Below are 23164 nucleotides of genomic sequence, written 5' to 3'. Positions count from 1 at the left end.
ACTAGATCAGTGATAGGGCATGATGTGGATATTACTACATTAGTATTGGAAGCGATGGTGTGGATTAGATCAGTGATGCGGCATGGTGTGGATATTATTACATTAGTATTGGAAGCGATGGTGTGGATTAGATCAGTGATAGGGCATGGTGTGTATATTATTACATTAGTATTAGAAGGGATGGTGTGGATTAGATGAGTGGTAGGGCATGGTGTGGATATTATTACATTAGTATTGGAAGCGATGATGTGGATTAGATCAGTGAGAGGGCATGGTGTGGATATTATTACATTAGTATTGGAAGCGATGGTGTGGACTAGATCAGTGATAGAGCATGATGTGGAAATTACTACAGTAGTATTGGAAGCGATGGTGTGGATTAGGTCAGTGATAGGGCATGGTGTGGATATTATTACATTAGTATTGGAAGTGATGCTGTGGATTAGATCAGTGATAGGGCATGGTGTGGATATTATTCCATTAGTATTAGAAGCGATGGTGTGGACTAGATCAGGGATAGGGCATGCTGTGGATATTATTACATTAGTATTGGAAGCGATGGTGTGGATTAGATGAGTGTTAGGGCATGGTGTGGATATTATTACATTAGTATTGGAAGCGATGGTGTGGACTAGATCAGTGGTAGGGCATGATGTGGATATTACTACATTAGTATTGGAAGCGATGGTGTGGATTAGATCAGTGATAGGGCATGGTGTGGATATTATTACATTAGTATTAGAAGGGATGGTGTGGATTAGATGAGTGTTAGGGCATGGTGTGGATATTATTACATTAGTATTGCAAGCGATGGTGTGGATTAGATCACTAACAGGGCATGGTGTGGATATTATTACATTAGTATTAGAAGTGATGCTGTGGATATTATTACATTAGTATTACAAGCGATGGTGTGGACTAGATCAGTGATAGGGCATGCTGTGGATATTATTTCATTAGTATTGGAAGCGATGGTGTGGAGTAGATCAGTGATAGGGCATGATGTGGATATTATTACATTAGTATTACAAGCGATGGTGTGGACTAGATCAGTGATAGGGCATGCTGTGGATATTATTACATTAGGATTAGAAGGGATGGTGTGGATTAGATGAGTGGTAGGGCATGGTGTGGATATTATTACATTAGTATTGGAAGTGATGGTGTGGATTAGATCAGTGATAGGGCATGGTGTGGATATTATTACATTAGTATTGGAAGCGATGGTGTGGACTAGAATAGTGATAGGGCATGATGTGGATATTACTACATTAGTGTTGGAAGCGATGGTGTGGATTAGATCAGTGATGGGGCACGGTGTGGATATTATTACATTAGTATTGGAAGCGATGGTGTGGACTAGATCAGTGATAGGGCATGATGTGGATATTACTACATTCGTATTGGAAGCGATGGTGTGGATTAGATCAGTGATAGCGCATGGTGTGGATATTATTACATTAGTATTGGAAGCGATGGTGTGGATTAGATCAGTGATAGGGCAGGGTGTGGATATTATTACATTAGTATTAGAAGCGATGGCATGGACTAGATCAGTGATAGGGCGTGGTGTGGATATTATTACATTAGTATTAGGAGCGATGGTGTGGACTAGAACAGTGATAGGGCATGATGTGGATATTATTACATTAGTATTGGAAGCGATGGTGTGGACTAGATCAGTGATAGGGCATGGTGTGGATAGTATTACATTAGTATTGGAAGCGATGGTGTGGACTAGATCAGTGATAGGGCATGGTGTCGATATTATTACATTAGTATTAGAAGCGATGGTGTGGATTAGATGAGTGTTAGGGCACGGTGTGGATATTATTACGTTAGTATTAGAAGGGATGGGGTGGACAAGATCAGTGATAGGGCATGGTGTGGATATCATTACATTAGTTTTGGAAGCGATGGTGTGGACTAGATCAGTGATAGGGCATGATGCAGATATTACTAAATTAGTATTGGAAGCGATGGTGTGGACTAGATCAGTGATAGGGCATGGTGTGTATATTACTACATTAGTATTGGAAGCGATGGTGTGGATTAGATGAGTGTTAGGGCATGGTGTGCATATTATTACATTAGTATTGGAAGCGATGGTGTTGATTAGATCAGTGATAGCGCAAGGTGTGGATATTATTACATTAGTATTGGAAGTGATGCTGTGGATTAGATCAGTGATAGGGCATGTTGTGGATATCATTACATCAGTATTAGAAGCGATGGTGTGCATTAGATCAGTGATAGGTCATGATGTGGATATTATTACATTAGTATTAGAAGGGATGGTGTGGATTAGATGAGTGGTAGGGCATGGTGTGGATATTACTACATTACTATTAAAAGCAATGGTGTGGATTAGATCAGTGTTAGGGCATGGTGTGGATATTATTACATTAGTATTAGAAGCGATGGTGTGCATTAGATCAGTGGTAGGGCATGTTGTGGACATTATTACATTAGTATTAGAAGGGATGGTGTGGATTAGATGAGTGGTAGGGCATGGTGTGGATATTATTACATTAGTATTGGAAGCGAGGGTGTGCATTAGATCAGTGATAGCGCATGATGTGGATATTATTACATTAGTATTAGAAGCGATGGTGTGCATTAGATCAGTGATAGGGCATGGTGTGGATATTATTACATTAGTATTAGAAGGGATGGCGTGGATTAGATGAGTGGTAGGGCATGGTGTGGATATTATTACGTTAGTATTGGAAGTGATGGTGTGGATTAGGTCAGGGATAGGGCACGGTGTGGATATTATTACATTAGTATTGGAAGCGATGGTGTGGACAAGATCAGTGATAGGGCATGATGTGGATATTACTACATTAGTATTGGAAGCGATGGTGTGGATTAGATCAGTGATACGGCATGGTGTGGATATTATTACATTAATATTGGAAGCGATGGTGTGGATTAGATCAGTGATAGCGCACGGTGTGTATATTATTACATTAGTATTAGAAGGGATGGTGTGGATTAGATGAGTGGTAGGGCATGGTGTGGATATTATTACATTGGTATTGGAAGCGATGGTGTGGATTAGATCAGTGAGAGGGCATGGTGTGGATATTATTACATTAGTATTTGAAGCGATGGTGTGGACTAGATCAGTGATAGAGCATTATGTGGAAATTACTACATTAGTATTGGAAGCGATGGTGTGGATTAGGTCAGTGATAGGGCATGGTGTGGATATTATTACATTAGTATTGGAAGCGATGGTGTGGATTAGATCAGTGATAGGGCATGGTGTGGATATTATTCCATTAGTATTAGAAGCGATGGTGTGGACTAGATCAGTGATAGGGCATGCTGTGGATATTATTACATTAGTATTGGAAGCGATGGTGTGGATTAGATGAGTGTTAGGGCATGGTGTGGATATTATTACATTAGTATTGGAAGCGATGGTGTGGACTAGATCAGTGATAGTGCATGATGTGGATATTACTACATTAGTATTTGAAGCGATGGTGTGGATTAGATCAGTGATAGGGCATGGTGTGGATAGTATTACATTAGTATTAGAAGGGATGGTGTGGATTAGATGAGTGTTAGGGCATGGTGTGGATATTATTACATTAGTATTGGAAGCGATGGTGTGGATTAGATCACTGATAGGGCATGGTGTGGATATTATTTCATTAGTATTAGAAGCGATGGTGTGAACTAGATCAGTGATAGGGCATGATGTGGATATTATTACATTAGTATTGGAAGCGATGGTGTGGACTAGATCAGTGATAGGGCATGCTGTGGATATTATTACATTAGTATTGGAAGCGATGGTGTGGAGTAGATCAGTGATAGGGCATTATGTGGATATTATTACATTAGTATTGGAAGCGATGGTGTGGATTAGATCAGTGTTAGGGCATGATGTGGATATTATTACGTTAGTATTAGAAGTGATGTTGTGGATTTGATGAGTGTTAGGGCATGCTGTGGATATTATTACATTAGTATTAGAAACAATGGTGTGGACTAGATCAGTGATAAGGCATGTTCTGGATATTATTACATTAGTATTGGAAGTGATGGTGTGGACTAGATCAGTGATAGTGCATGTTGTGGGTATTATTACATTAGTATTGGAAGCGATGGTGTGGATTAGATCAGTGTTAGGGCATGGTGTGGATATTATTACGTTAGTATTAGAAGCGATGATGTGGATTAGATGAGTGTTATGGCATGCTGTGGATATTATTACATTAGTATTAGAAACGATGGTATGGACCAGATCAGTGATAGGACATGGTGTGGATATTATTACTTCAGCATTAGAAGCAAAGGTGGGGACTAGATCAGTGATAGGGCATGGTGTGGTTATTACTACATTAGTATTGGAAGCGATGGTGTGGACTAGATCAGTGATAGGGCATGATGTGGATATTACTTCGTTAGTAGTGGAAGCGATGGTGTGGACTAGATCAGTGATACGGCATGGCGTGGATATTATTACATTAGTATTGGAAGCGATGGTGTGGATTAGATGAGTGTTAGGGCATGGTGTGGATATTATTACATTAGTATTGGAAGCGATGTTGTGGATTAGATGAGTGTTAGGGCATGGTGTGGATATTATTACATTAGTATTAGAAGCGATGGTGTGCATTAGATCAGTGATAGGTCATGATGTGGATATCATTACATCAGTATTAGAAGCGATGGTGTGCATTAGATCAGTGATAGGTCATGATGTGGATATTATTACATTAGTATTAGAAGGGATGGTGTGGATTAGATGAGTGGTAGGGCCTGGTGTGGATATTACCACATTACTATTAGAAGCATTGGTGTGGATTAGATCAGTTTTAGGGCATGGTGTGGATATTATTACATTAGTATTAGAAGCGATGGTGTGCATTAGATCAGTGGTAGGGCATGTTGTGGACATTATTACATTAGTATTAGAAGGGATGGTGTGGATTAGATGAGTGGTAGGGCATGGTGTGGATATTATTACATTAGTATTGGAAGCGATGGTGTGCATTAGATCAGTGACAGCGCATGATGTGGATATTATTACATTAGTTAGAAGCGATGATGTGCATTGGATCAGTGATAGGGCATGGTGTGGATATTATTACACTAGTATTAGAAGGGATGGCGTGGATTAGATGAGTGGTAGGGCATGGTGTGGATATTATTACGTTAGTATTGGAAGTGATGGTGTGGATTAGGTCAGTGATAGGCCACGGTGTGGATATTATTACATTAGTATTGGAAGCGATGGTGTGGACTAGATCAGTGATAGGGCATGATGTGGATATTACTACATTAGTATTGGAAGCGATGGTGTGGATTAGATCAGTAATACGGCATGGTGTGGATATTATTACATTAATATTGGAAGCGATGGTGTGGATTAGATCAGTGATAGGGCATGGTGTGTATATTATTACATTAGTATTAGAAGGGATGGTGTGGATTAGATGAGTGGTAGGGCATGGTGTGGATATTATTACATTAGTATTGGAAGCGATGGTGTGGATTAGATCAGTGAGAGGGCATGGTGTGCATATTATTACATTAGTATTTGAAGCGATGGTGTGGACTAGATCGGTGATAGAGCATTATGTGGAAATTACTACATTAGTATTGGAAGCGATGGTGTGGATTAGGTCAGTGATAGGGCATGGTGTGGATATTATTACATTAGTATTGGAAGCGATGGTGTGGATTAGATCAGTGATAGGGCATGGTGTGGATATTATTCCATTAGTATTAGAAGCGATGGTGTGGACTAGATCAGTGATAGGGCATGCTGTGGATATTATTACATTAGTATTAGAAGCGATGGTGTGAACTAGATCAGTGATAGGGCATGGTGTCGATATTATTACGTTAGTATTAGAAGCGATGGTGTGGATTAGATGAGTGTTATGGCATGCTGTGGATATTATTACATTAGTATTAGAAACGATGGTATGGACTAGATCATTGATAGGACATGGTGTGGATATTATTACTTCAGTATTAGAAGCAATGGTGGGGACTAGATCAGTGATAGGGCATGGTGTGGTTATTACTACATTAGTATTGGAAGCGATGGTGTGGACTAGATCAGTGATAGGGCATGATGTGGATATTACTTCGTTAGTAGTGGAAGCGATGGTGTGGACTAGATCAGTGATACGGCATGGCGTGGATATTATTACATTAGTATTGGAAGCGATGGTGTGGATTAGATGAGTGTTAGGGCATGGTGTGGATATTATTACATTAGTATTGGAAGCGATGGTGTTGATTAGATCAGTGATAGCGCAAGGTGTGCATATTATTACATTAGTATTGGAAGTGGTGGTGTGGATTAGATCAGTGATAGGGCATGGTATGTGTATTATTACGTTAGTATGAGAAGCGATGGTGTGCATTAGATCATTGATAGGTCATGGTGTGGATATTATTACATTAGTATTAGAAGCGATGTTGTGGATTAGATGAGTGTTAGGGCATGGTGTGGATATTATTACATTAGTATTGGAAGCGATGGTGTGGATTAGATGAGTGTTAGGGCATGGTGTGGATATTATTACATTAGTATTAGAAGCGATGGTGTGCATTAGATCAGTGATAGTGCATGATGTGGATATTATTACATTAGTATTCGAAGCGATGGTGTGGACTAGATCAGTGATCGGGCATGGTGTCGATATTATTACATTAGTATTAGAAGCGATGGTGTGGATTAGATGAGTGTTAGGGCACGGTGTGGATATTATTACGTTAGTATTAGAAGGGATGGGGTGGACAAGATCAGTGATAGGGCATGGTGTGGATATCATTACATTAGTTTTGGAAGCGATGGTGTGGACTAGATCAGTGATAGGGCATGATGTGGATATTATTACATTAGTATTGGAAGCGATGGTGTGGATTAGATGAGTGTTACGGCATGACGTGGATATTATTACATTAGTATTGGAAGCGATGATGTTGATTAGATCCGTGATAGGGCATGGTGTGGATATTATTACATTAGTATTGGAAGTGATGGTGTGGATTACATGAGTGTTAGGGCATGGTGTGGATATTATTACGTTAGTATTACAAGCGATGGTGTGGATTAGATGAGTGTTTGGGCATGCTGTGGATATTATTACATTACTGTTAGAGGTGATGGTGTGGACTAGATCAGTGATAGGGCATGGTGTGGATATTATTACATTAGTATTAGATGCGATGTTGGGGACTAGATCAGTGATAGGGCATGGTGTGGATATTATTAGTATTGCAAGCGATGGTGTGGACTAGATCAGTGATAGGGCATGATGCGGATATTACTAAATTAGTATTGGAAGCGATGATGTGGACTAGATCAGTGATAGGGCATGGTGTGTATATTACTACATTAGTATTGGAAGCGATGGTGTGGATTAGATGAGTGTTAGGGCATGGTGTGGATATTATTACATTAGTATTGGAAGCGATGGTGTGGATTAGATCACTGATAGGGCATGGTGTGGATATTATTTCATTAGTATTAGAAGCGATGGTGTGAACTAGATCAGTGATAGGGCATGCTGTGGATATTATTACATTAGTATTAGAAGCAATGGTGTGCATTAGATCAGTGATAGGGCATGATGTGGATATCATTACATCAGTATTAGAAGCGATGGTGTGCATTAGATCAGTGATAGGTCATGATGTGGATATTATTACATTAGTATTAGAAGGGATGGTGTGGATTAGATGAGTGGTAGGGCATGGTGTGGATATTACTACATTACTATTAGAAGCATTGGTGTGGATTAGATCAGTGTTAGGGCATGGTGTGGATATTATTACATTAGTATTAGAAGCGATGGTGTGCATTAGATCAGTGGTAGGGCATGTTGTGGACATTATTACATTAGTATTAGAAGGGATGGTGTGGATTAGATGAGTGGTAGGGCATGGTGTGGATATTATTACATTAGTATTGGAAGCGATGGTGTGCATTAGATCAGTGATAGCGCATGATGTGGATATTATTACATTAGTATTAGAAGCGATGGTGTGCATTAGATCAGTGATAGGGCATGGTGTGGATATTATTACATTAGTATTAGAAGGGATGGCGTGGATTAGGTGAGTGGTAGGGCATGGTGTGGATATTATTACGTTAGTATTGGAAGTGATGGTGTGGATTAGGTCAGTGATAGGGCACGGTGTGGATATTATTACATTAGTATTGGAAGCGATGGTGTGGACTAGATCAGTGATAGGGCATGATGTGGATATTACTACATTAGTATTGGAAGCGATGGTGTGGATTAGATCAGTGATACGGCATGGTGTGGATATTATTACATTAATATTGGAAGCGATGGTGTGGATTAGATCAGTGATAGGGCATGGTGTGTATATTATTTCATTAGTATTAGAAGGGATGGTGTGGATTAGATGAGTGGTAGGGCATGGTGTGGATATTATTACAGTAGTATTGGAAGTGATGGTGTGGATTAGATCACTGATAGGGCATGGTGTGGATATTATTTCATTAGTATTAGAAGCGATGGTGTGAACTAGATCAGTGATAGGGCATGGTGTGGATATTATTACATTAGTATTGGAAGCGATGGTGTGGACTAGATCAGTGATAGGGCATGCTGTGGATATTATTACATTAGTATTGGAAGCGATGGTGTGGAGTAGATCAGTGATAGGGCATTATGTGGATATTATTACATTAGTATTGGAAGCGATGGTGTGGATTAGATCAGTGTTAGGGCATGATGTGGATATTATTACGTTAGTATTAGAAGTGATGTTGTGGATTTGATGAGTGTTAGGGCATGCTGTGGATATTATTACATTAGTATTAGAAACAATGGTGTGGACTAGATCAGTGATAAGGCATGGTGTGGATATTATTACGTTAGTATTGGAAGCGATGGTGTGGACTAGATCAGTGATAGGGCATGTTGTGGGTATTATTACATTAGTATTGGTAGCGATGGTGTGGATTAGATCAGTGTTAGGGCATGGTGTGGATATTATTACGTTAGTATTAGAAGCGATGATGTGGATTAGATGAGTGTTATGGCATGCTGTGGATATTATTACATTAGTATTAGAAACGATGGTATGGACTAGATCATTGATAGGACATGGTGTGGATATTATTACTTCAGTATTAGAAGCAATGGTGGGGACTAGATCAGTGATAGGGCATGGTGTGGTTATTACTACATTAGTATTGGAAGCGATGGTGTGGACTAGATCAGTGATAGGGCATGATGTGGATATTACTACGTTAGTAGTGGAAGCGATGGTGTGGACTAGATCAGTGATAGGGCATGGCCTGGATATTATTACATTAGTATTGGAAGCGATGGTGTGGATTAGATGAGTGTTAGGGCATGGTGTGGATATTATTACATTAGTATTGGAAGCGATGGTGTTGATTAGATCAGTGATAGCGCAAGGTGTGGATATTATTACATTAGTATTGGAAGTGATGGTGTGGATTAGATCAGTGATAGGGCATGGTGTGTGTATTATTACGTTAGTATGAGAAGCGATGGTGTGCATTAGATCAGTGATAGGTCATGGTGTGGATATTATTACATTAGTATTAGAAGCGATGTTGTGGATTAGATGAGTGTTAGGGCATGGTGTGGATATTATTACATTAGTATTGGAAGCGATGGTGTGGATTAGATGAGTGTTAGGGCATGGTGTGGATATTATTACATTAGTATTGGAAGCGATGGTGTGGATTAGATGAGTGTTAGGGCATGGTGTGGATATTATTACATTAGTATTAGAAGCGATGGTGTGCATTAGATCAGTGATAGGGCATGATGTGGATATTATTACGTTAGTATTAGAAGCGATGGTGTGCATTAGATCAGTGATAGGGCATGGTGTGGATATTATTACATTAGTATTAGAAGGGATGGTGTGGATTAGATGAGTGGTAGGGCTTGGTGGGGATATTATTACATTAGTATTAGAAGCGATGGTGTGCATTAGATCAGTGATAGGTCATGATGTGGATATTATTACATTGGTATTAGAAGGGATGGTATGGATTAGATGAGTGTTAGGGCATGGTGTGGATATTACTACATTAGTATTGGAAGCGATGGTGTGGATTAGATCAGTGATAGGGCATGGTGTGGATATTATTACATTAGTATTGCAACCGATGGTGTGGATTAGATCAGTGATAGGGCATGGTGTGGATATTATTACATTAGTATTGGAAGCGATGGTGTGGACTAGATCAGTGATAGGGCATGGTGTGGATATTATTACATTAGTATTGGAAGCGATGGTGTGGATTACATCAGTGTTAGGGCACGGTGCGAATATTATATGGGTGTTAGGGCACGGTGTGGATATCATAGTAATGTAGAGCACAGTGTGATTATTATATTAGAGGCCACTGTAAGAATATATATTAGCAGCCACTGTGTCTTGGACGTTGACCATGATACTAGGGTATACTCCAAACAGTGAGATTTGGGGGTTTTATTTTTCTAGATTAATTTCTTCCTCTGCTGAGTACTCTAAAGACTCACTCCTTGGCACTCAGGGCCGTGGACAGGAGCTTTTTACTCACCAATGAAGAACACCAAATTAACATGACCCTCGTGCTGCCCTGAGGAAGTTGAAGCTCCTCGCTGCTTCTGGCACCTCAGCGGGAAGTTGGTTGGGGCGGGATCGCGCGCCCTCTGGTGGAGCCATGGTTCAGCACAGACGCTCTTGCTCACAGTTTCTCGGCGGATGTGCGCCCCCTCCTGGCTGTCCTGAAATACCTATAAAATTCAATATTCAGTTTATTCAGTGTCATAATTTTGGAAATTCAAACCGAAATAAAGGCCACTATATCCATCCCTTTCGCATAAATGGTGATGGAAGAATTATTTGGAAGCCATATAGAATGAAGTGACTCTATACACAAATTAAAACACAAAAACCTACTCAAAATAGTCCAGAGACTACAACTTGAAATGCAAAACTATAAATAATCTAAAAGAAAACCTAAGAGACATTGGATTTTGTGTTGAGTTTTAACACACAGCATCAAGTGCCAATTCGTGAAAATACTGAGAACAGACTTTATAAAACTAAATTTTCTACTATGAAAAACCCTATTCAGAGAACAAAAAGACAAGACACACTGTGAGAAGATATTTACAAAATACAAACGTGATTTTAAAAACTGTATTGAAAATACACAAACAACTCTTCAAACAAACACTAAGAAAACTAAAAACCCAAATAAAACTGGGTAAATATCTGAACAGACATCCAGCCAAATAAAATGCATAGATAGCAGGCCAGGTGTGGTGGCTCATGCCTATAACCCCAGCACTTTGGGAGGCTGAGGCGGGTGAGTCACCTGAGGTCAGGAATTTGAGATCAGCCTGGCCAACACAGTGATACCCTCTCTCTACTAAAAATACAAACAAATTAGCCAGGCATGGTGGTGGGTGCCTGTAATCCCAGCTACTTGGGAGGCTGATGCAAGAGAATTGCTTGAACATCGGAGGTGGAGGTTGCAGTGAGCCAAGATCACGCCACTGCACTCCAGCCTGAGTGACAGAACGAGACTCTATCTCAATAAAAAAAAAAGAAAAAAGAAAAAAAAGAAAATATACAGATAGCACATAATCACACAAAAGGACGCTCAATATATCTCATTAGGAGACTGGAAATTAAAATAATGCTGAGATATCACTGCACACCTAGTACAACTGTGGGACTCTTAAAAAAGCTCAACAGTAACAATTGGAGGTTGAAGAACAATAGGTACGGCCATTCATTACTGGCAGAATGCATGAATGGGTACAGCCACTTTGGGAAACAGTTTGACAGTTTTTCCCAAAGATAAACAAGTCTTACCTTACAATCCAACAAATGCACCCCTAAATTGTGTATGTTTAGACAGCTGCTTTGAAAAATTATGTTCAAACAAAAACTAGCATGTAATTATATACGAGCCACTCTACTCATCATGGCCAAAACTTGAAGTAATCAGAACATTCTTCAATAGCTGAATGCATAATCAATTTGAAGTACAACCATGCAATGGAATGCCATTCACCAACAGAAAGGAATGAACTGTCAATCCATGAAAAGAAATGAATGAATCTTGCATTTATGTTGCTAAGTAAAGGGTGGCAGTATGAAGATGCTATACATTATATGACTCCATTCATATGACATTCTGGAAAAAGCACAACCAAAGAGATGATAGTCAGATCAGTGACTGTCTGGGGTGGGGATTTGAAGTATTCTGTATGCTACTTCAGTAGTGGATATCTGACAGTATGCATTTGATAAAACCCACAGAATTTTAATGCACAAAGAACAAATCACAATCTACACAAATTAAATTATTTAGGATGTGGAAGTATCTAAGGACAAAATACAGAGTGCAACCAAGAATCTAACTGTATTACCAATGTATGTTGCAAGTGGTGGGCCAAAGGTGCTGAGCTGGAAATGAGTAGAATCCATAGACTAAAAACAAAATGTACTATATACATGAACAGTGGACTCTATTTTATAAAGTTATTTCCCATAGGGATAATAGTTAATTTTGAAACCACTATATCTGTAAAAAGAAAAATAACCATGATTTTCCTCTATACTATCAACATTCCACTTTTAACAGCAAATTGTGTGGGGGGGTGGGTGTTTCCCACACCAACCAATTTTCCAACTCTCTGGAAAACAATTGGGTATCCTGTAATTCAACTGTGACACTGATTACCTGGAGTTAGTATACACCCTACAGGTTAAGGGCTTAGTAACACCAGACTGTTCACAACCTCAGATGCCAATCACAAGTAATGAATCCCCAGTTTACCCAAACTTCTATATAACTTGGCTAGAAACTAGGCATTCCTACACCCCCTCTTCAGGTTTGACAATTTGCTATGATGGCTTATGGAACTAGGAAATACTTACTTATGTTTACCAGTTATTATGGTCTCAATGTGTGTACACCCCCACCCCAAATTCCTATTTTGAAATGTAATCCCCAAAGGGATGGTATTCAGAGGTAACCGAGAGGTGATCGGATCATGAGGGTGCTGTCCTCATGAATGAAACCAGTGCCCTTATAAAAGCGTCTAGGAGCCCGTTTCCCCATTCTGCCATGTCACGACATGCTAGAAGGCACTATCTATGATAGATGAGCCCTCACTAGACATCAAATCTGTCAGCCTTGATCTGGAACTTTCCAAATTCCATATTTTAGGAATTTTTATGGAAGCTTCATCATGTAGACATGACAGATTATTAACTCAATTTCCAGTCCCTTCACACCCTCAAAGGATTGCATGTTAAGCTAAAAGTTACAACCTTCTTATCATGGCTTGGTCTTCCTGGTGACCATCCCCATCCTGAAACCATCCAGGAACTCACAGAGTGTCCTTATTAGAACAGAAGCCATTCCTATTATCCAGGAGATTCCAAGAGATTTAGGAACTCTGCATCAGGAACCAGGGCCAAAGACCAAATATTAGAACACAAGATGCTCCTACTGTTCAGGAAATTGTAATAGTTTTAGGAGCTCTGTACCAGGAACTGCAGACACAGACCAAACATATATTTCTTATTAAGTCCCAACCTGGAATCTTGATCAAGAATGAATTCCTTGTTCCCAATGGTACAAGGGATGAAATAAATGGCAGATAGATAGTAGGAGCCAGGTTCCTCACTATTACAGTGAGAAGTTACAGATAAAAAATAGGGAAGCCTAGAATGATCTCTGTCATAATGAGTCAGAATATATATATACAACATAAGTATAAACTCACATTTAGCTTAACATATACACAGATGGTTCCACATAGAAACCTTTATAATTAAGTGGGTACATATAAGTTAGAAGACACACATATATTTCTTTGCACTGTCAGCTGTAAGTGTCATGATGCAATGACCACATTTAGTGTCCAGATGTAAGTTTTTCATACCATTCTCTAACAAAAGAAATCAGGGCTATTAGAAGAAATAGCTGAAACTAGGACTGGGACAGAAAATATATGAGCCAGGGTACTTTTGAAGTAACAGAAATAAATTATTAAAAAAACATGAAATTATGTAAAAGGAGCCAGTGGAAAGAGCTACCAATGGCCACAGGTATGAACAAAGAGCAACAAAATACTATAGAATTAGATAACAACCAAAAGATTAAAGTAACTATCTGTGGATCCATACTGGTATAAATAAATGATTAAACAGATATGCAAATGGGCTGAATAGAAATCTCTTATACAGAAGAATTCCAAATACCTGATATAGACACTCAGCCATCAAGGAGGTGGGGCTAACTCCCCACTCCTTAAGTATGAGCTCTGCATGATGACTTCCTCCAAAAGCATACATACAATATAGACATGGGAAAAAAGTAACTTCACAGTGAAAAACCTGAAAACACTGCCTCAACCAAGTGATAAAAGTTAACATTAATGGTGATAACACATCTTGAGAGCATGAAGTGACTAGACTAGCACTTGCAAACCAAAAATAAAATTCAAAGATCTTTCCCACAACCACCTCTCCACCAGGGGACACCAAAGTTAACCTGGAAGACTGGTTCAGGCTATGATGGGAAAGAGGTGGTCAGACATGCCTCAGTATGCCCTCCTCCCTTTTGGAATTCAGGAAAAGCCAATCAGCATTTAACATCAACACGACCTTAAATCTGATAAGAAACATTTACAATCTATTCTCTCTGAAGCCTGCTACCTGGAAGCTTCATCTCCATGATAAAACCTTGGTCTCCATAACCCCTTATCATAACCCAGACACTCCTTTCTATTGATAGTAAGTCTTTCAACAAACTGCCAATGAGAAAAATTTTAAATGTACCTATAACCTGGAAGCCCCACCCAACCCTAATCCTTTGGGTTGTCCCACCTTTCTGGACCGAACCAATATATATCTTAAATACACTTGATTGATGTCTCCTATCTCCCTAAAATGTATAGAACCAACCTGCACCCCAACGACCTTGGGCACATGTTCTCAGGGTCTCCTGAGGGCTGTGTCATGGGCCATGGTCACTCATATTTGGCTCAGAATACATCTCTTCAAATATTTTATGGTCTTTGACTCTTTTTGCGGACACACTACACATCTGCTCTGCTTCCCCCAAACCCCTAAACCCAGGCTGATTACGAGAAAAACCCCAAGTAAACCACAATGGAGGACATTCTACACAATACCTGACCAATCCTCCTAACACTGTTCCAGGTCCTCAGAAGTAAAGTCTGAGAGACTGCCACAGCCAAGAACAGCCTGACATGATGACTAAATGTCCTATGGGATCCTAGATAGGATCCTGGGAGAGAAAAAGGCAGAACTAAGGGAAACCAAATAAGATGTGAGCTTATTTAATAATATAGTAATATCCAGTCATTAACTATGACAAGAAATGATATAAGATGTTGGTCAGGAGTGGTGGCTCATGCCTGTAATCCCAGCACTTTGGGAGGCTGAGGCGGGCGGATCACCTAAGATCAGGAGTTCAAGACCAGCCTGGCCAACGTGGTGAAACCTCATCTCTACTAAAAATACAAAAATTAGCCGGGCGTGATGGCAGGCGCCTGTAAAACCAGCTACTCAGTAGGCTGAGGCAGGAGAATTGCTTGAACCTGGGAGGCGGAGGTTGCAGTGAGCCGAGATCACGCCACTGCACTCCAGCCTGGTTGAGACTCTGTCTGAAAAAAAAAAAAAAAAAAAGATGTTAAACCTATCTGATACATGTTGATATGTTAAAAAGAGGGGAAACTAGGTTGCGTCTACACGGGAAATCTGCATTTTCTTCCCAATTTCTGTATGAATCTAAAACTAATTTAAAATAAAACCTCTATTTAAAAATTGTAATTTTTTCAGATATCTGCTAAATTATTTCACCTAAAAATTAATAATTGGCAGTAACTACTCCTACTTTTAAAAATAAGAGCATTCATGATACTGCAAAGTAAATTATACAGACTAATACATACTTTCAAAGAAACGCCCCTTTTACATGTTTTATGTTAAGATAACATATATGTGTAAACATGGTCGTATCATTTTTCTTATGGTGTAGTTCACTCTCTAAGAAAGCTGGTCATCTTAGAACCAGGGAAAAAAATTCACATTTTGGAGACTATTTCAATTTACGGCTGGATGTTTTCAAAGTATGACTTTGTGAAAAAAAAAAAAAGTTCAAATTGATTCCTTGTGACTGGATCACTTATTCTAATGAATGCTTGCCTTTATTTTGTTTCCCAGCATTTCTTTCAGCTACGATACAACAGAAGCAAATATTTGCCACTGGAAAAAATATTCAAAGACACTCTTAGGTTAATCTATAGCTGATGACAGTCAGTCTAGTCTACATAGCAAGCGGCTTCAAGATATGATTATTTAGCTAAGCGGGAAATGGGACGTGACTGCTGCCTCATTCCCACGCCTCTCTGGACCTGATAATTTAGAGGAAGCTCACATTTGCAAGATAAAAATTTTCTTTTCCTTCTCAGTATTAAATATGCTGTCACAATAGAAGAAAGCTTTACTGACTTCTTAAATGATGTGTTGAGACCGGAAACCTAAAATGATAGTTACTGAGAATAGTGCTAATGCCCTAAGTTTTTAGTCACACCCTCACCTAGGTAGGAACCTAACCAAAAGGGGAGAACTGTTGAACAAATTACGGGAGGTCATTGTTTTGGTCACAACTCCTGCATTAGGCCACACTGAGCAGGCAAAACCAGAATGGAGACACTCACGCTGAATGACACACAACGAAGCTGAAACTTTAAGGAAGTAGATAGATCCCAAAAGAGCTCCCTTTTTCCCTGAAGAGATTCCAGTCTACCTGAGTCAGCATAAAGAAGTCCCCTCTGCTTTAATTCTTACCAAAACAAGTAACTTGAAGTAATCTGATATTAACAAATCAGTTGTTATTTTCTATTGCTCTATTTCCGCCTTACACAACACAGTGTTCTGCTATTGCCCAGAGGGCACTGAGACCAAATAAAACTTGAAAATGCCACACTGAAAGCAAATAAGTCCTAATAACTCAACTTACAACGATAACAAAGAGTGACACCAATGCCCAAAGTTTTGATCAATATCTCAAAATTGAGAGGCTGACCAAAAGGGAGGAATTCTTACATCAAACAACATTTGGGCTTTAGAAGCCTCCCAAGGAGTCCTTGTAAAGAGTCGCGGCCGGGCACCGTGGCTCACGCCTGTAATCCCGGCACTTTGGGAGGCCGAGACGGGTGGCTCATGAGGTCAGGAAATCGAGACCATCATGGCTTACAAGGTGAAACCCAGTCTCTACTAAAAAAAAAAATACAAAAAAATTAGCGGGACTTGGTGGCGGCAGCCTGCAGTCCCAGCTACTCGGGAGGCCGGGACAGGAGAATGGCATGAACCCGGGAGGCGGAGCTTGCTGTGAGCTGAGATCGCGCCACTGCACTCCAGCCTGGGCGACAGAGCGAGACTCCGCCTAAAAAAAGAAGAAGAAGAAGAAGAAGAAGAAGAAGAAGAAGAAGAAGAAGAAGAAGAAGAAGAAGAAGAATCGCAACCTAATTTACTATAGAAACAAACTGAAAACCTGACTTGGGAATGTATCATTGTAACAAATAGCGGCGGTTCAGCCAATCACATCAGCCGAGTGTCAGTCAATGGCCGGCAGCCAGCTGTTCAAAACAAGTTCCAAGAAGGCAAATCCGGGCTGTAACCAGGTCTGTAACCAATCCAGCCACCTCTGTACCTCACTTCTGTTTTCTGTATGTCACTTTTTTTCTCTGGCTATAAATTTAACCTGCACATATTGTGTGGCAGATCATTCTGAACCATTTTTGGTCTGGACTGCTGCCTGATTCTAGAACCACAAAAAAAAAGCCAATTAAGATCTGCAAACCCACATTTGTTGTAATTTTGTATTTTAACAGTTGTGCCCTACAAAAGACATTAAGCTGAAATTAATCAAAAATCATTTACGGTCATGATTAGGTCATAAAAAATTGTCAAACATAACAATTCTTCAAAAAAAGCTAAAAAGTATTTTTTAAAAATATTGTTGATGGAAAAAAGAGAGCAAAAGTAGATAGGAAAATTATGTACAAAACTAAAAACAGAGGAGAAATTAAAAGTCAAATAATTGCATCAAACTGGAAACCTAGAAAAAAATGGGTGATTTCCTAGTAAAAATACACATTAACAAAATGGGCACTGAAATAAGGCAACTATGAATATACCAATTAGCATAGAAAAGCTAAGAAAGGTCCTTAAAGATCTCCCAGTGGAAAAAGGCCCCAGGACCATCTGGGTCCATAGCTTAGTGTAAGCTGACTTAAATAAATGTGATTTTACACTCATGCATTGCATACATATGATGGTGGTCCCATGAGATAAAAATGGAGCTGAAAAATTCCTTCCTAGCCATCTTGTCATAAGCTCATGGCTCAAAGCATTACCTTTTCTCTGTTTTGATACCATGAAAGGAAAATAAATCTCAGGACCCCCAAATCACTAAGCCAAGGGAAAAGTCAAGCTGGGAGCTATGTCAGGCAAACCTGCCCTCATTCTATTCCTAACTAAGATAGCTACAAAGATAAAAAGCTACATACCTCACTCACAATTTGCCCACAAAGAATTTCCTTTTGGACAAAGGACAGACAGCACTCAAAGTCATCCCTCACCTGAGACAGATGCATATCTGATTGCTTCCTCTGCCCTATTATTTATGTAAAAATGCAGATTCATTGAGCCAGACTAAATTGTGTATTCAGTGGAAGGCTGATCAAGGATTCAAAAGAATGCAACCTTTTGTCTCCAACCTACTTCTGACCTGGAAGCACCCCCACTTCCTGCTTCCAGTTGTCCCGCCTTACTGGGCCAAATGACTGTATATCTTACACTTCTCATCTATCCCTAAAATGTACAAAAGCAAGCTCTACCCTGGCCACCTTGGACACATGTCGTCAGGACCTCCTGAGGCTGTGTCAAGGGTGTGTCCTTAATCTTGGCAAAATAAGCTTTCTAAATTGACTGAGACCTGTCTCAGATATTCTGGGATCACAATCTACAATCACCATGGTGTTATAAATGACTGCAGCATTCAGTACAGAGACATGCTGTACAGGTTCGTAGCCTGGGAGCAATAGGCTATACTATGTAACTTAGGTGTGGAGTGGGCTACACCATTTAAGTTTTATAAGGACACTCTACAGTGTTCACACAAAGATGAAATCACCTAAGGATAGATTTCTCAGAAAGTATAACATCGTTACGAGATGCCTGAGTGTACTTTAAATGGTCAAAGCCTAGGAGAAAAAAAGAAACTTAACTCTTGTTATGGGTTAATAACAAAGCTTAAGAGAGTTAACATAGTTCATCTAATCTAAGATGCCAATGATTAAAAAACATTATTTTATGCACCATCACAAATAGGTTGCCAATTAAACCGACTTTCTGAATAACACACAAATGTGAATTTACTTCTATTAATGCCAGGAAAGTAAAATGAAAAATAAATTATGGTTTTGACATGTTAAAGCAAATAAGGCGGGGGTTAGCCTGAGGCCTTCCCTAAGCAAACAGAAACCGAACTTGGAGGCATTTGAACTGACTTAAAAAAATTAACAAACCAACCACAGTCAATGCCAAAAAGCTCAGCAGCCAGTTGGCTGTATGACTAGGGACGCTGAGGGAACCATTCCCACAACAGGCGGTCGCCTAGCTGGAGCCACTGAGGAGCCTCACTTAGGGGCCACCCTAAGAGCTCAAAGCCCCAAGCCGATTTCCGTTCTGGTGCTTCCTGCGTGATTCATGAACCATTCCTTCGCTGAAATAAACTCCGCTTAAATTTATTGTACCTAAAATCCTTTTAACAGACAAAGTCCAGTATTTACACTTAAAATACGGTTGTGAAAACTCACATCTACATCTGCTCTTCAATATTTTTCAAGTACTTTAACACTCTAAGAAAAACGAGCCACTGGAACGCAAATAAAAGCAAGTCGTGGGGTGCGCGTCTCCCTGGGGCTCTCCATGTTGCCCTCAGGGTTTCTCCCTTCTCTGTCCCGGATCCACCCCAAACAAACCCAAATTGGTCAAAAATTAAAAAATGAAACAACTCAGGTATGCTGTAATAATGAATAACAAAGCCACTTAATGATGGGCCACTTTGTAAAATAAAATAAATACAACTTGAGAAAGTGGAGCGCGAGGCAGCGCGGCCTCCTCAACGCTGAGCCGGGACAGAAAGCTTTTTCCTCACCTTTCCTCGGGCAGCCTCGGGGACCATGAAGCCACAGCTTCCCCAGTCGTTCCTGAGGAGCTGAGGAGAAGGAGGCTGGGTCGTCCCTGGCCACGGTCCCCAGGTGTTCCTATAGAGCCAGCGGCGTCTCCCGAGTGGGTCCTGAGGAGGAGGAGGCTGGGTCCTCTCAGGTGTCCCTGTAGGGATGGAGGCGTCTCCTGCGTAGGTCCTGAGGAGGCGGCTCGGCTCCGCCCCCTGGAGCCGCAGGGCGTCTGTGCCGGAACCCGGGCGCCTCTTGAGGCTCTGTGAGGCGGCATCGCGCCCCCTGACGGCCGTCGCAGGCGGTGCAGGATGCTCAGGTGCTCGCGGTCGAGCTGTGGCCTCGCCCCTCCGGTGAATCTCCGAAGTTCACTGTTCTGACAATTACACGCCATGGCTTTTGAAAAACCAGCTGAGGCCGGGCGCGGTGGCTCACGCCTGTAATCCCAGCACTTTGGGAGGTCGAGGCGGGCGGATCGCGAGGTCAGCAGATCGAGACCATCCTGGCTAACACGGTGAAACCCCGTCTCTACAAAAAAATAATAAATAAAAAATTAGCCAGGAGTGGTGGCGGCGCCTATAGTTCCAGTTACTCGGGAGGCTGAGGCAGGAGAATCGCTTGAACCCGGGAGGGGGAGGTTTCAGGGAGCCTCCTCTAAACAGAAAAGACCGACCCCCCAGTCAGTGTTTTATTTTCCCTGATGACCGCAGTCCATGAACTTATGGAACAATAACGTAATTAGGCTCTTGGACCCAGGGAAGTAGCTCCATGCCACCTGCCCTCATTTGCTGAGCATTTTGGTTTCTCGGATCTGCTACTCAGTTTCCAGTCTCTTCCTCCCTGCCAATGCTGCCAGCGTGCCTCTTCTGCAAGCAGCAACCGCCTTCCACCTTCCATTCTCTACTCTTTAGCCATCATCTGGCTGGACTTTTCAGAACGGACTGCAAAGGAGAATAAACTGGCTGAGTCTGAGGGTGCACTCACGTGCAAAGTTGCAAGCTTTAATGTACCCATCTTGGCAGATTTTGGCTCCTTAGAGTTCTTTCTCATTTGGGGATCTCATGTGCCCTCTCATGAGGTGGGCTCGCTGACTGTCTGCGCTGGTGGCATCTGGCAGCACCTTGTCAAGTGCGCCTAGGTAAGAACCTGGCTGCACCTGATGCTTAGCCAAATGGGGAGCCCACAGTTCTGTGTATCAGGTGATGTTTAATCTCTGGAGGTTAGTGAACGTGAGGGAGCGATACTGTCTGGGACTGTCCACATATTGCGTCTGAGTCACTGAAGGAAAAGAATGTAGGGTCTGTTTGCTGGGACTGGACACCTCCATAATCACATGCTCTGTGAAATGCAGGCAGGAGATCTCGCTTTCTACCTCTGGGATGGGAGTGTGCAGTTTCAGAATGAGACTAGCTCACATAACTGACTATTTGGGAAAGAGAAATGAAATCAGATGCAGCAATTTAATATCCACTAAGATGATATCTTAATCACAAACACTCCTCTGGTTTTTAGAAATGTGAATGTTATTTACACTAGGTTAAAAAACCTGAATATCCAACAGCATGACACCGACTAAAGAAATACTGGCGCACTCTGGAACCTTGCACACCACTTATTGGCATGGGAACAATGGGAACACGCCTATGCAAAGATGTGCATGGAAATTAGAAGAATGCAACACTGTAGAACAGATGTGACTAGGTGCATGATCAAGAGCACACAAGACCAAGCCTGCCTCTGCACACACAAGACCGCGCCTGAGTCTGCACCACGTGACGGGACCATTGTGGAGCAAGCCTGGGAGATTCTGATGTAGGCAGCAGAGGCGTCACTTAGGGACCAGACTTCCGTGGGAAACCACCATCTCCTTCCAACCCAGATGCACTTCGTGGGAAACGCGAGCAGATGAAGGTCATGTAGGAGACGAAAGAACTCGCTCCCCAAGCCCATAGGCCTTCGTCCTCCACCCATGGACCGAAGCATCTTGTTAGATGACGGCCGCCCGCAGCCAGGGCTGGCGGAGAACCTGCCATGGAGCAGAGGTCCGTAAAGAACTGCTGACTGTCACTGTCCCTACTTGGGGGCCACTGGGGGATCTGACGCATCTCACTACCCTTTGTAAAGGAATTATTGAAAATGTCAGCCCTCTAACAAGGCATAGGTTGATTAGTTACAGGATTTAACATTTCTATTTTAAAAGGCAGCATTGAAGAATGTCTTTACAAAGGCTGTACAAAACCTGCCATATTCTTTGTCACACAGATTGACTCATGTGCAATGCAGCCATTTAATGAAACACTGGCATTTACCAGATGTAAACTTATTAGCAGACGACAACTAGAAATAGTGTGCTGGATGTGCCCGTTTATTTATATGAATATAACCATCTCTCTAGATGCATCGAAAGATACACAACATGAGATCCACTTTATTTCTACAAGTTTATGATCAGGTGGTCAGGACAGGGAAAGAAGAGGAAAAAACTTTAAATCATGGACCTTTATTCTTAGACACCTTTATCCTACATACACAAGGGACATGCATGGTTGAAATAACGGAAACAAGGTGGATAAAAGTGAAAGTAACTTAAACTGCTTTACCCAGGAATGCCCAATTCAGGTGCTGCAGAGAAGAGCATGAGAACCGGGTGTCTTCAGGACAGGTGTGCATCTGGGAGCAGAGTGGGCATTCATCAGCAGGGAGGAGCAAGGCCTGGGTCGGGGGACACTGGGGCTGCTGTCCCAGAGGCTGGCAGTGTAGCCCTGAACCCCCAAGACTTCACTGAGTCTCCCCTCAACCACCTAAACCAGAATAAACTGATGTAGCAGGACTCCTCAAACACTGTGCAGGGTCTCCATGTCCTCGATGGCCCCCGATGAGCCACA

General features: G+C 41.2%; 1 pseudogene; it reads right to left on the bottom strand.

Annotated features, from left to right (window-relative positions):
• LOC107973200 (tubulin beta-8 chain-like) overlaps positions 1-23164 on the bottom strand; it is a 126710-nt pseudogene that overhangs the window by 38732 nt on the left and 64814 nt on the right.

The sequence above is a fragment of the Pan troglodytes genome, chromosome 13 (genome assembly GCF_028858775.2).
Source record: "Pan troglodytes isolate AG18354 chromosome 13, NHGRI_mPanTro3-v2.0_pri, whole genome shotgun sequence".
Taxonomy (NCBI): Eukaryota; Metazoa; Chordata; class Mammalia; order Primates; family Hominidae; genus Pan; species Pan troglodytes.
Note: the sequence above shows the minus strand (reverse complement) of the source record. Positions and strands in the feature narration are given on the sequence as shown.